This window comes from Hylaeus anthracinus, unplaced genomic scaffold (assembly GCF_026225885.1).
Source record: "Hylaeus anthracinus isolate JK02 unplaced genomic scaffold, UHH_iyHylAnth1.0_haploid 12001, whole genome shotgun sequence".
NCBI classification, from domain to species: Eukaryota; Metazoa; Arthropoda; class Insecta; order Hymenoptera; family Colletidae; genus Hylaeus; species Hylaeus anthracinus.
Window position 1 is genome coordinate 16228227 of NW_026534348.1, and position 12972 is coordinate 16241198.

General features: G+C 42.3%; 1 protein-coding gene across 12 annotated transcripts in view; it reads right to left on the minus strand.

The window, feature by feature from the left end:
- The window catches only part of LOC128890555 (bromodomain adjacent to zinc finger domain protein 2B-like), a 166545-nt gene that overhangs the window by 125230 nt on the left and 28343 nt on the right, over positions 1-12972 (minus strand). The window lies entirely within an intron of this gene.

A 12972-nucleotide genomic window follows, 5' to 3' on the forward strand; every position in this document is an offset into this window, starting at 1 on the left:
ATTTATATTTCGCTGTATTTTTACCTTTATTTCTATTTTAACCGAACAGTTCAAGCTTTATATTTCTCACCGCGAAATACTTTATTCGATAATGCAAATCCCGAATTTGTCGATCGTTGATCGAAAGACTGCTAGGAGAAGCAGCAAAAGAAATCGCGAGCAACCTACGCGCTTATATCGAGCACTCGATCGATTCCCAGTGTCTGCTCGATGCGGGCGAACAGTAAAGTCTCTTATTGGTCACGAGTCAGTGACCAATCATCGACATTCCGATTCTGTCTGATTGCTCATGCGAAAGCAAATCTACCCTTCGGTCGTCGTGTACATTTCCAGATAGAGCTCGAGAACGCGAGGAAAACTTCATTCTGCGAAGACCAGTTATACGTAGAATACATTCATTAAATTTAACTCGATTTTAATCAGTGGATAATTTTTTTTATAATCCTTAAATGAATATAACTTTGGAAACGAAATTGAATATCTTAATATGATTTTTTTTTTTGGATGAATATTCACAACAATATCAAGAAAATCGAATAATAATAAATATGTACAATCACCTACAATCCAACTAAAATAAATGCCTAAATTACCACCGACAAATGCCTAATTGTATTTCCCTTGGAGCACACGAAATACCGTCGTAATAAAATAAATAACAAGCTCGTAGCTGGTATCTGCGAGGAAATATGGCGTCGGGAATTATTTCCGTCTAATATCGCCGCGGCAGTTAAATGAGAATCGTCGCTAGAGTAATATCCAATCCAGCAGTGACATATGTACACAACAATGCACGAGTGTCTACGATGATCGAGCCACGATATCAGTGACCAGTGTCCAACATCTGAATTCCAGATATTGCCGGGAAAAAATTCGCCTGTAATTATCAGTCCAGTCTTATCGAACTGATCCCCTTAGCCAGCGATAGCCAGCGCATGATCGAGCCAGAGCTCGACCAAATGGAGTGAAACTCGATGGAGTAGAATTCCTCGACCCTTTCAGGGTGTAAGGTTCAATAAACTCAGACTGACCTTGCTAGGATCCATCATTGTTACTTTCAAGGAGAAAGTTTACGTTTAATACTGCAACTCAATCCCTTGGATTCCAATGGAGTGCCTGTCGAAATTTGTATAGCATGTTGGCTGTAGAAGTTCTTAGGTTGAATATGATACGTACATTCAGAGGAAAGGTAATTTTAGAACAGACCTAACCCAAACCTATTCCTCATCGATACGAAGCATGTAGAGTCCAGAATATAGAGTCCTCGTAATTGACCCTGGCACATCGAATCTATTTTAATTATTAACACCTTCAGACTAAATTTATTTCAAAACTACTAAATAATTTTGTTTGGAACAATAACTGCCATTGAGACTTGTTGACATGGAAGGGCGACCAACTCAAAACTCAATATAGTTAATAGGAAGCATATTGAAGCATATTCCTAAGACATCCCTAGATCCTCTATGAGCCCTACAGATCAGGCACTCCAACATCTGCAAGTGTCTAAACAGCAATCCATGCTTCCAGTAGCAAGCATCAAAGGTCTTTCTCTCTCCAGCGAATCCTATACCGACTGTGATACGTGCAGAGGATCTGAGGGGTTGAAACAGGAGGAGCAGGTCTCCCGGTTCCCGCCATTGGGAGTTCCACCGAAGAAGTACGCGTCAAGGCACCAGACACACCCTGTATCTCAAGAACTCCCCTTATTCAGAGTCCGTAGTTCTAGCACGCTGCGGGACTATATCGGTATCCTAGCGTGCGTTCAAACTGAGATCAATAAAGCGCTCCTTTATAGACGTCACTACACACGCTCTGTACAAGCTTGGCCAACTCTCCCTTCTACACGTCCCCACGTCCGACGTGTGCTCTCTTTCTCGCTCTCGCGCGTGCACACACGTAAAGAGTCAGGCTCTGCCACCTCCCTTAAAATCGCCACCCCCAGTCGTGGCATCGGAGCGCACCGCTGCCCTCCTGCCACGTAGCAACCCCCTCGACCCGCCATCGCTCCAAACCCCGCGCTCTGGCAACTACGAGGCCATAAATAACCGAATGACCCACCGCGAATAACAAGCCCGCCAACGTGACGAGCTCCGGCGATCCGAACACCCGTTATACCGTGCAAGTTAACCTGGAACAGATCGCCACGATATACTATTGAAGAGTGGACTTGGGGAAGAGGGGTGCCTACCCGTGGACTTTTGGTTTGTCGTAGAGAAGTTCTATGGAGGACTGATTGGTAGGGAGAGAGGGTTGAAGAATATGGGACACGTGATTACTTTGTATCTTTAGATTTTTGGGTTGTTAGGTCATCGAGGAGCTGTTGCAGTGAAGGGTTAATTCTGGTACCATATAGGGGTTGAAAATAGAAGAATTTTGGGACTCTTGACATTGGCAGCAAGTGCATGGGTGGAAAAGAAGTGTATGACTCTTTGTGTCCTTAGGCAATAGGGGTGGGTTTGAACAGGTAGAATTTCGTGAAGAAGGCTAAGACAATCTTAACTTATTCTACCACCCAGTATAGTACTCTAATAGTCCATACCTACTCCATTACTTTATAACTTTATCCTTATCTAAAGAATATTAAAATCTCTTGACACTAAAAGTCACCAGAGCAGAAAAGAGCTCTTGCCACCATGTCTCGTTACACTACACTATGAATAATACTTCTCATTATCGTTCACCCGAAAAAATTTTTACCACAATTCACTCTCGCCTTACGCGCAAGTTTAAAAAAGGATGCTTCGGTCGCAACCCTTCTAAACAACCGTTTAATCAGATAAACATGGCGAGGCAGATCGAATAATGTTCTTCCCATCTCAGACGGGGATCGCGTAATCGGAAGGGACATCAGCAACGGATTCATAGCGCGCCATTAATCACGGCAAACGAGAGGAAGCGGAACTCCAGCAGACGAAAGACGGGATCCGTTACCAGGGAGCCACTCTGTGTGGCAATTAGGCGTACCGAGGGAAAGAGATTGTGCAAATTATTAAGACATCGAGATATTAATAGCGCGATATGTTTTATAATAGTCGCGAACCAACGCAATTACCCGTCCCGCGGCTGTAATTCAATTCGCAAAGGAAGCGTACCCCGGGCGACTGATGCATCCGGCACATTTCACTTTTCGCCGATGGAAAACATTTTCTCAACCTCCCGCGTGTGTGCACGTCGTAATTAAACAGGTTCTACGCCCCGTCGTGTAATTACGTAATTATCGTATTGCGGGATTGGCGAACTAATAGTCCACGGGGTTGCTCCCCGCGAGAGCGTAGTGCTAAACTGTTTGGGATCAAGTGGAAATTATCGGACGAGTAACCAGTTGCCGTTGCACCTTGATACGGTACTCTGGGTTCAACAAACGTGTTCAGAATTGAACTGAAATTGTTTCGTGACGAGTGAAAATTGTAGTTGATATTATAACGAACATAGAAATTGCTTGGAACTGGTTTGTATGGACCTGTTGAAGATCAATATACATATCAATCAACATATATAGGTATCTAGTCCCATCTTTCCTACTTATTGTTCTGGACGTGAAATATAGCGCTAACTGTCGATAGCAAGACAGAGTGTGCCCTCTTCTGTCTTTTTTTTTTTTTTTTTTGAAACCTTAACATAGATTTAGACGTTAGTTCGTTATTGTACGATACACTACGTTGTGTCGCAATATGCACAACGCAATGTGCCCGTAATGTAGCAAACCATTATATTACAAACTTAAATGTCTATTCCTAATTTACTTTTATATTAAACAAACACATATTATATAAACGGGAAATATATCACAATATATACTAGCAGCGCCGCAGTAGAATATTAACAATTCTGAAGAGTCTTTGATCTAAAAAATGAATATATTGGAGCAAGGTGACACTGCTCCAAAAATATTGTCCCAAAGTTGAACTCCTACAGGGTTAAAAGAAACAGAAGTATTTAAATGTCCCTGTATCGCTAAGATATTCACAGGATTCGTGACAGCGGATAATTTCTTCAGTTCCTAGTCGACGCTCACAGAGAATTAATACTGCTGCGGCGTGATAACGTCTCCTCATCAAGGAGGACCGAAGGAGCAAAATAGAACAAAAAAAGGAGAAAAAACGAGACGAAGAGGTTCGAGGAGAGAATGTCTCCGCTCGATAAAAGACACTTCGCGTCCTCGTCCCTTTCTACCGACCACTTCAGCGGAACAAGAAGCCACAGGAGCTGGAGAGGGGTCCAGAGAGAAAGAGAGAAGGAGAATGTGCTACGAGAAGACCGCTTGAAATATTTCAGCCGCGGCTTCATAAATAACTGGTTTGTCGATGAATTTCGCTTCGACGAATATTTCAAGATCACCATTCGCGAGAAATTCGTTCATCGACGTATGCGTGTCCTTTGCGTCACTTGGAGCTATAGATACGACTACCAGAGCCTATAACGTCGTGCTCCGAAGGTGGGCAGAACTCTTATCTAGATCAAAGCCTCGATTGCGTTTAATAAATCGACCTGGAGTCTGCGTGTGTATAATTTTCATCAGAAATTAAACTTTGATCACGGATGGAGTATAAGTCATACCGTCTCACGGAATTTTTATCAGAGAATTTGATATCAAATATATGATTATGCTATAATTCTATTTGATAAATTAATTGCGCCTCTACGTAGTTTAATAATTGAATTACACCCTTCCGTATAATTTAATAAATGAGTTACTAATGGGAGGTAAACAACGATTTATCAATCACTCGTTAAAGAACAAATTAGAATTTGAATTACAGAATGAAATGGAATAAAATCGTTGAGAATTAAAGCAACCACTTAAATCCGTTTCGAGGGCTAATAATTCGCCACAGAGGTAACACCTGAGAAAATGCAGGACCGAAAGGTTCGAACAGTTTTTCGGGCTCGCGTTACTGGTTCTTGTCGGTAGCTCCGGGTCGACAATAATACGCCGAGGAAAGAAAGGAAGAGGAGAAGGAGACGCTTGACGGAGTCGAGGCTGCATTCTTCGGCAGCGATCCACGGAGTTCGACATTGCTCGTGAATCTGCCATTGAGAAAAACAGCATTAATGCGCCGCGGTATCCTATTCACTGCCTGACGCTGGTTGCATAAATTTTAAAATTGTAATAGGACTCTATTCCGGCCTATCTTTTCACACGGTGAGAGTGGAGCCACCAGATGAGAACCAGATGCATTTACTTTCAGGGAGCCCGCCAGAAGTCGTTAATTAGTCTATTTGCCGACCTACCAATTATCGTGGTTAACCCCCTCGCGCCCACTCGAATATTTAAATTTAAACTAAGGAACTCGAATTTGGGTTAGTTTTCACGTCAAGAATGGCACGGGGAAAAAAGCAACGAATTAATGGGAGCATTCGCTCTATGCATCCTGAAGGATATATTTATAAATAACTATTATTTTTTTTTAAATTTTAAATTCAAATAAACGGAGGACTGAAATTGCCAACACTGTTGTGTCACGTACCAAAGAACACCACTCCGGATAACGCGGCCATTTTGAATAGAAATCGACCGTCAGGAAAAATAAAAATATTTTTCTACTCCGCGAACAATGCATATTCATGTGACCCAAGCACAAACTGTTCGACCTAGTCGCTCCACTGTAATTAATTCTTAAAAATTCCATCTCTCCAAGATTATACGGAGTAACGTACATCCGGAAGGGTTGAACACAGTGACGCGCATCAGAATTTTTTTCGCCTAAACCATTAACATTATCAAATAATTTCCACCGTCATCTCAAAGTATACACTTTTGAGTAAAATTTGATCGTTCGATAAAGTTAACGTCACGGAAGAAAAAAATTGCCTAAACAAGGCTTCTAATTTTCACCCCATCGCGAGGCGTCGTCGAATTTCCCATTGCCGCGATGGGTTCGGCCGCGTGATTTATTCTATTTCGTCGCACGGGTCTCAAAAACCAAGGGAAGAATACCATTCGGGCGGGTTCTCTCATCGGTCAGCTTTCTTGCTTAAAAAGGAGGAAAAACGAAGACGTAGGGGGTTGGAGAAGACGAGTCGACTCGGCGTTCTTCGGCCACGGTCCACGAGCAACGACACCATCTCTCCGCGCTGCGTTTTTGCCTCAAGCGCCTCTCTCCTCTCTGTCCTTTCTTCTCTCACCCCCCCCCCCCCTCTGCCCTCCAGAACGATCACTCATTATGTCTCTCCCTCGCTCTAAGGCTTCCCCTGCCCCTAGCCCCTTTCTTTATCCCCTTTTGCTCGATTGCGCCGTGCATCAGAGAAACAACGCGGAAGAGAGATCGACCTATGGCGAGAAAGAGAGGTGGAACAGAGACGACGATGCAGATCTGCACAGAAGAACAGACACCTGCAGTCCAGGTCCCCAGGTAAAAGGAGAGAGACAGTGGCGCGGTATACCATCGCGGGGCCCAAGCAGAATGAAATTTGGAAGACCTACGCGAACAAATACATAAATGGAGTAAACACATTTTTTTAAATTAGATGTACTTTAGCAACGATATACGACCATCTTAATATATGTATGTATTAAATATACATATAGTGGATCTTTGTATCTTTGTAGGACTCAAGATGGAGCGAAATTTCGGAGCATCATATGAAGAAACGATTGGATAATAGGTAATTTTTAATTCGCATGGTAACTTGCCAACAACAACACACGTTTACTTGAGTATGTACATTAAATTTTGTCCTTGCTACAGGATATATTTAAATATGTACATTGAGTTTCACCTTGCAAAAGGATTCATTTGAATATTTTCATTAGATTCTCCTTTGTAAAAGAAGTATTCAAATAGACGTCACTATGTACGCGCCCTAGTTAACTACTAATTACAGCTAACGTTTACATTACTTGGAGTAGCGGAGAGATACGTTTTTGATAAAGGGTATGAAGGACTAGAAATATCTATATAAAGTACTTACAATCGATAGAAATTACAATAACTTCCCCAAAATATCCCAAGCATCGAGAGGTTAGTTGTGCGTTAGGAACCATCGGCCGAAAAGATGGTACGCCACTGGAGAGAGATGGGAAGAAGGCCCAGCGTTCCTCTTGCGCGTAAAAAGAGACAGGATCCCAAGGGGAGTGGGGAAGCGCAGGAGGGGCTCAGAACGTGGACCAAAAGGCGATGCCAAAGAGACGACGAAACGAAGCAACGCGAAAATGGCTTCCGAACGATACTCGGCCAGGAACCGCCGCCAGTTCCCTCCGAAATTACCAGAACCGGCGGCCAGGTTCGCGTCGGTTATTTACTGTAATTTCATTACTCCGCGTGCTCTCGCAACGACGACGACGCCGTATCGTTGGACTTTGTGAGAAGACGCCTGCCATTAACCTTTGTTTCGAGCCGTGTCGTACACACACACAGCTCAAATATTAGTGGCTGGGGTTGTTATTAATTCTCGAATTAGACTGCCGCCAATTAAATTACGCATGACGAACGAGCGTCCTACCTGTGTGCCTCTCTCCCCTCCTTTTGCGAGTGTGCCACGGAGAGTCATGATGGTGTTATTAATTTTTCGATTACGCTCGCTCAGCCACGGTTATTCATATTAAAACGGCTGTCTTAACGCGGCGTTTTCAATTCGCGCGCCTCGACGGAGCACGCTTTGCCGTGCTTCCGTCACATATTGAAATCGTTTAAGCGTCGTCGAGTATTGTCGCGCGGTTCTATTTTACCGCGGCGATTTTAGAGAACTGTAACGGGATGAATTGCCGCGGTTGGGGCAGGTCGGTCGGAAGCAGAAATTAAAATCGACGATCGACTTCTTTTGTAAGATGTCTGACTCGGAATGGGACGATCTTTAGGAATTTTGGTTGGACGACAGAAAGAAATTCATGTTCAGCAAAATCTACGGTTCATTTAAGAAGCTTCTTTGTAAGAAGTGCAGTATTTAAAAAATGGCTACCCTTTGGAGACTCTTCGCCCTTACAGTACAACGCATAGATTTATTTTGCACGATTAGTAAACATGATCTAACTTGATCTATTTTTAGCTGGCGTTTGCTTTTCTAATTCACCTTACGCTATTTTGGCTCAACGTTTATGCCGTTATTACCGGTTGGACGTTGGCCCGGAATTTCAGTGAGTGGCGCTGCAAAGAATTAACTCGAGTAGCGAAATCAATTTCGTATCTTGTCTAGATGACTTGATATTTTGCTGTCCGAAAAACAAGCTTAAATTATTCCACGCTTCGAGTCAGCTTTAGTATCAGTAAATATTATAACTAAATTTAATTCTCATTTACGAAGCTAAATGGCATCATGCGAACATCCATTTTAAATGAAATTGCGAACTTTGTCTTCTTTTCCAGGTGTCACTTTGCCTCCACCCAACGAAACCAATTAATTATCATGTACAATCTCCTATCCACTATAATTAAACTAAACATTTAAGCAGCGTCTAATAAAAATCGACACAAACGTTGAATACTTAGGTACGGTAAACGACGAGAGTAAAAGCAATCGTTAGAACGGTCCCCCACAGTCTCGTTTAACGATCGTTATACTTCCAAACGCCGCTTTCACCTGTCGCTGTTAACTTCGATGATGTTTCAACGGTTCCCGCAACAAACTTGACACGTTATATCGTCACTCAGGTTTCTTTCACCGCCAGACAAGAAAAACAAACAGCTGTAATATTTAATAGCCAAAAAATGTATAGGAAACGCGACACGTTTAAGCGTCGTATATCAATCGATTAGACGATTAGACGTTTACAGCTGTCGACTTTAATTGAGACTTTTCGACACAACGTATGATTTATGGCACGAAACAATGCACGATTGCGGAAGACATAAGTTTTCGCACTTTCCCAAGCAGATTACACCAGTTACTACAGATTGAAGACACAGGGAAAACTTTCTCGATCCTAAACACAGGAAACGTATGAAGATTGTTTTGAACGTTGATTCTTGAACAGTGTAGTTCTTCTAAGTAATGCATTCGTTTTGGAACCTAGGCTATTCCGCCTCCTCCATGCTTGGAGTTGTTTCAGCTAAACAACTTCATTTGTGTTATCGAAATGTTGACGAAGTCGAGACTAATTGTGAGTGAAGATATGTACTATTTAAGCATTAAACGAGGTCAAATTGTGTCTATAGGATATCGCGCCATTGTTTTTAGGGGAAAAACAATTTCCTGCGAAATACGAAATTCTCCTTCTCGAAGAATTGCAGCCTTTCAGAGGAGAAAGGAGCCTGGAATACTTTCACGCGATGCTGCGAACTCGATGATCTTTTCGCGCGCACGTATCGAAAGACGATTTTAACGCGAAATCTCTTTGGAGAAAACAATCGAGCCTCGATAACGGATTTCGGATAGGAAATTACCGAGCGGAGGACACATCCGAAATTATTCCAACAAGTTCGCGTATCTTCCATCGCGATAAGCTCTGAAACTGTTATTTCTCTTTGAGAATATTCATGCTTTGTGTATATTTATTTTTCTTAATTATAGATTGAACACAAGTTATGCATTTAAAATATTCCTGGGGATCTGAGGAAAGATCGAAGCGTAGAATGAATAATAAACGTTATGGGTGGGAAAGAATTTTTCTTAATTAACGTTGCATAAAACTGTATTCGAGCAGGAAGGTTGAAAGAAATGATCAAACCAACTAGTTAGCAACCGATCTAATGGTATCCTCGAGGAAAAGAAGCAGCGAATATCGAATTTAAAAGTCAGGGAACAAAGGAATCAATGACCTATAAAAAGCGATGTTCTATCTATATACTCGGATGTTTACCCAAGAATAATTTGATCATCCCCAAGCCCAAGGGCTGAAATCCCAATGAAAGGCCCTGGAACGATCTCCGAGGCGAATCAACGAGAGTAAAAAGTGGAATAGCGGCATTTCCTCTTGCATCCACGAGTTTCTACACGTCGAACGAGGAAACGTCGCGCTGTGGAGTTGTGAATCATCGCGGACGATCATGAATCACGTAGCCCCTCGGCGAAACGAGCCTAGAACCAACGCTCGCATCGTCGTTGAAGAGGATCCACGTTAATGTGTATAGGTGGGCCTCCACGGGAAGGCTCCTCCACGGCCGCAGGATGAAATATGTCCACCCAGCAGCGGTATAATTAACCCTCGATGCTCAGGTTCACCCAGCAGGTAAAACGCCGGGCGCATCGGTGGATTTCGGCTCGAAGAATTTCACTTTCGAAACGGTCGAGACGAGCGTCCCTCCGACAGAATCGGGAAAAAGGCTTCTCTAGATAAAAAGCACTCGTTCTTGTTGCAAAACTTTCGCTGTAACACGCTCTGGTGGTAACTGTCCACGTTACGAAACAAAATGAAAATGTCCGTTAAAGTTTACCTAACATTTCTTCTCATCTTTACAATCACTTCATTGTTCGAATAAAATTCTGTCCGTTTCTTTGGCTCCAAACTTTTCGATCGCACACGGTAGACGTGAATTCCGTTTGAACTTGAAAACAGTATGGTTGCGTGAGTCGTACGTTGCACACGAACGTTCCGATAAGACGCTTTTCTGTGGTTGTGCCACGCGTATCGCGATACCGACGCTTGTGCGGCGAACGCGATACATTACGGTTTAAATGCCTCTTGTAGTAACGCGTTGCGTCACGCGTCGCTGTTACATAATAGATAATTAAAAAAAAAAAAACAAAAAGATCTATGGTATAAAATTGGAGGCTGCGGTGCGGAGAAAAGGTGCTTTAAGGGCAATTTTCATTCAGTTTTACTCTTAACTAGATGAAATTGAAATGACGAATATATCGGGACTAGGTCTGGGAATTATTATTACAATTTTTCTGTGGTCCAAAATTTATACCAAGATTGATATTCATTCAAAATATGCCACTATACGGTGCAGAGTGAGAATCACTGGTATTCGAATATTAAATTATTCCTGTATTGCCTAATTGATATTTCTGCAGTTGCAGAAACTTTGCGCGTACTTCGGCAAGTCGAATTTTGGCTGGGACGCAAATTAATCTGGCATTAACCTACATACAGTCGTGTAATTGATTCGACTTTTTTCGAGACGAGGAGGAACGAAACGCTTAATAAGACGCTGTCCGTGCATACGGATTTGAGAACATTGGAAAACAAGCCGAGAGGATATATAGTAACGCGTAACCCAGGTCGATCCAGACGGATCGCAAAAAAAGCTGGCACAACGACTTGCAAATTTCCATTTACTCCGACCCTCTGCGCCATTCTCCTGGGTTCGAAAGAGCAGCATCGGTCGCTGATTATCCGATTCAAGGTCGATCATTCCATTCGAATTATACAATTGTCCATCGAAAAACCCTGCCCGCGGAGTGCTGCATCCCCCAAAAGGCTAAACAACTCCGGTCGCAATCCTTTCACGAGACTTCCGTTTTCTTCGTTAAAAAATTAACGTTCAAATGAGGGCACAAAATTTTAACGGTTGAAAACATATTAATCAGTCCTGAAATGTTACACGTGATGGTACCACGAGCAACTTTACGCAAATATGTGTATCGAAGCTCGCTCGCGATGAGAGATGACTCTAGGTAAGAGGAACATGTAAAGTCAGACGATACGATCTTTCAATGAACGTGTGAGAGTCACGTGTCTGTGACTCCGATGCCAACACACGCGAGCAGTATATCTTGTATCCTTTGATTCACATGCCTATTTAACGTGTGCTTTTTAATTCACGCGTGGCGTCGGATTGTAGTATCATGTTTAACATGCCCTTACCATCAGGCCTGAGCAAAGTATACAGTATCAATGACGAACGTGACCGTTCGCCACCTTCCTATATTATACCTGGTATATCAACAGTAACTTTGTTCGATTATCCTAAGTTTCACTCCAAATTTTGACACTGACTTTTTCTCGAATAGATCATTAAATATTTATTTAAATACTGGTTCTTTGAACGTATATCTTGCATAGTACCCAAGTCTTAGGTTATCGATTATGAAAGAGATCCAAGTTTTAAATAATCAAAAGGTCTCAAGCCTTAAATGATTAGGTTTGCATTTAAATATATTGACTTCAAACCACCCAAAATCCCAAGCCTCAAAAACATAGAAAATGCTCAGCTTCTCAAACTCATCAAACATATTAACATTTATTTAACGTGACGAAGCAGACCGATTCAATATTCTCGCTAGACAAGCACTCGACGAATGGGCTGGGGTCTCCGGTGCATCTTCCTTCAAAAACACCAGTATTTGCGTTCACACTAATTACCTCTCTGCCCCGTTGTGTACACTGTCAGCAAACACAAACATATCTGAGGACACCGAGCGTGCGTACCCAAAACACGCGTGTCGGCACTAAACGCACTTTCCTCGCTGGTAATCTTCTCTCCCGATAAGTACCAATACGCGAGCGCACACGCCATTGGCTCGTTATCCCACGAGTTCTACACCGATCCAAACGTAGTGTGTCCTGCACAAACTCTGTGTGTACGTGTGTTTAAGGGATTATTTATTTATACTACTTACTCGATTCTTTATTGCATTGATATGCAAACCGAGCATTTAAGATAGAATAACAACGGTAATATGGTATTGGAGAGATTCTGTTTACATGTTGGATACCCATTCAAAGTTTCAGGTAGTTGAGGTTTGTTTTTCAAACGCAATCTTTTATAGCTTACATGTTTATGTACAAGCTCCATATAGTTAGTACGTCTACCTGCTTATGTATTTGATTTATACACGCGATATAGGTTAATTAATTTAAAGGTCGCCATTCATTTTGAAACATTATATGAATAGGAGTAGTAATAGTAGTATCAACACATAACAGTAACTCGTATTGAGCAAAAGCTATATATCGATGTACTGTTAAATTACACAAGGGTGCTCCAAAGGTCATCCACTTTGAGAAACCGGAAATCGAGTAACTCCTAAGACACCGGTGTTCAACAAAGGACGAAAATACTTCATGTGCGCTATGTACGCGTGCGTGGCGTGTGTGAGCGTGTGTGTGTGTGTGTGTGTGTGTGTGTGTGTGTGTGTGTGTGTGTG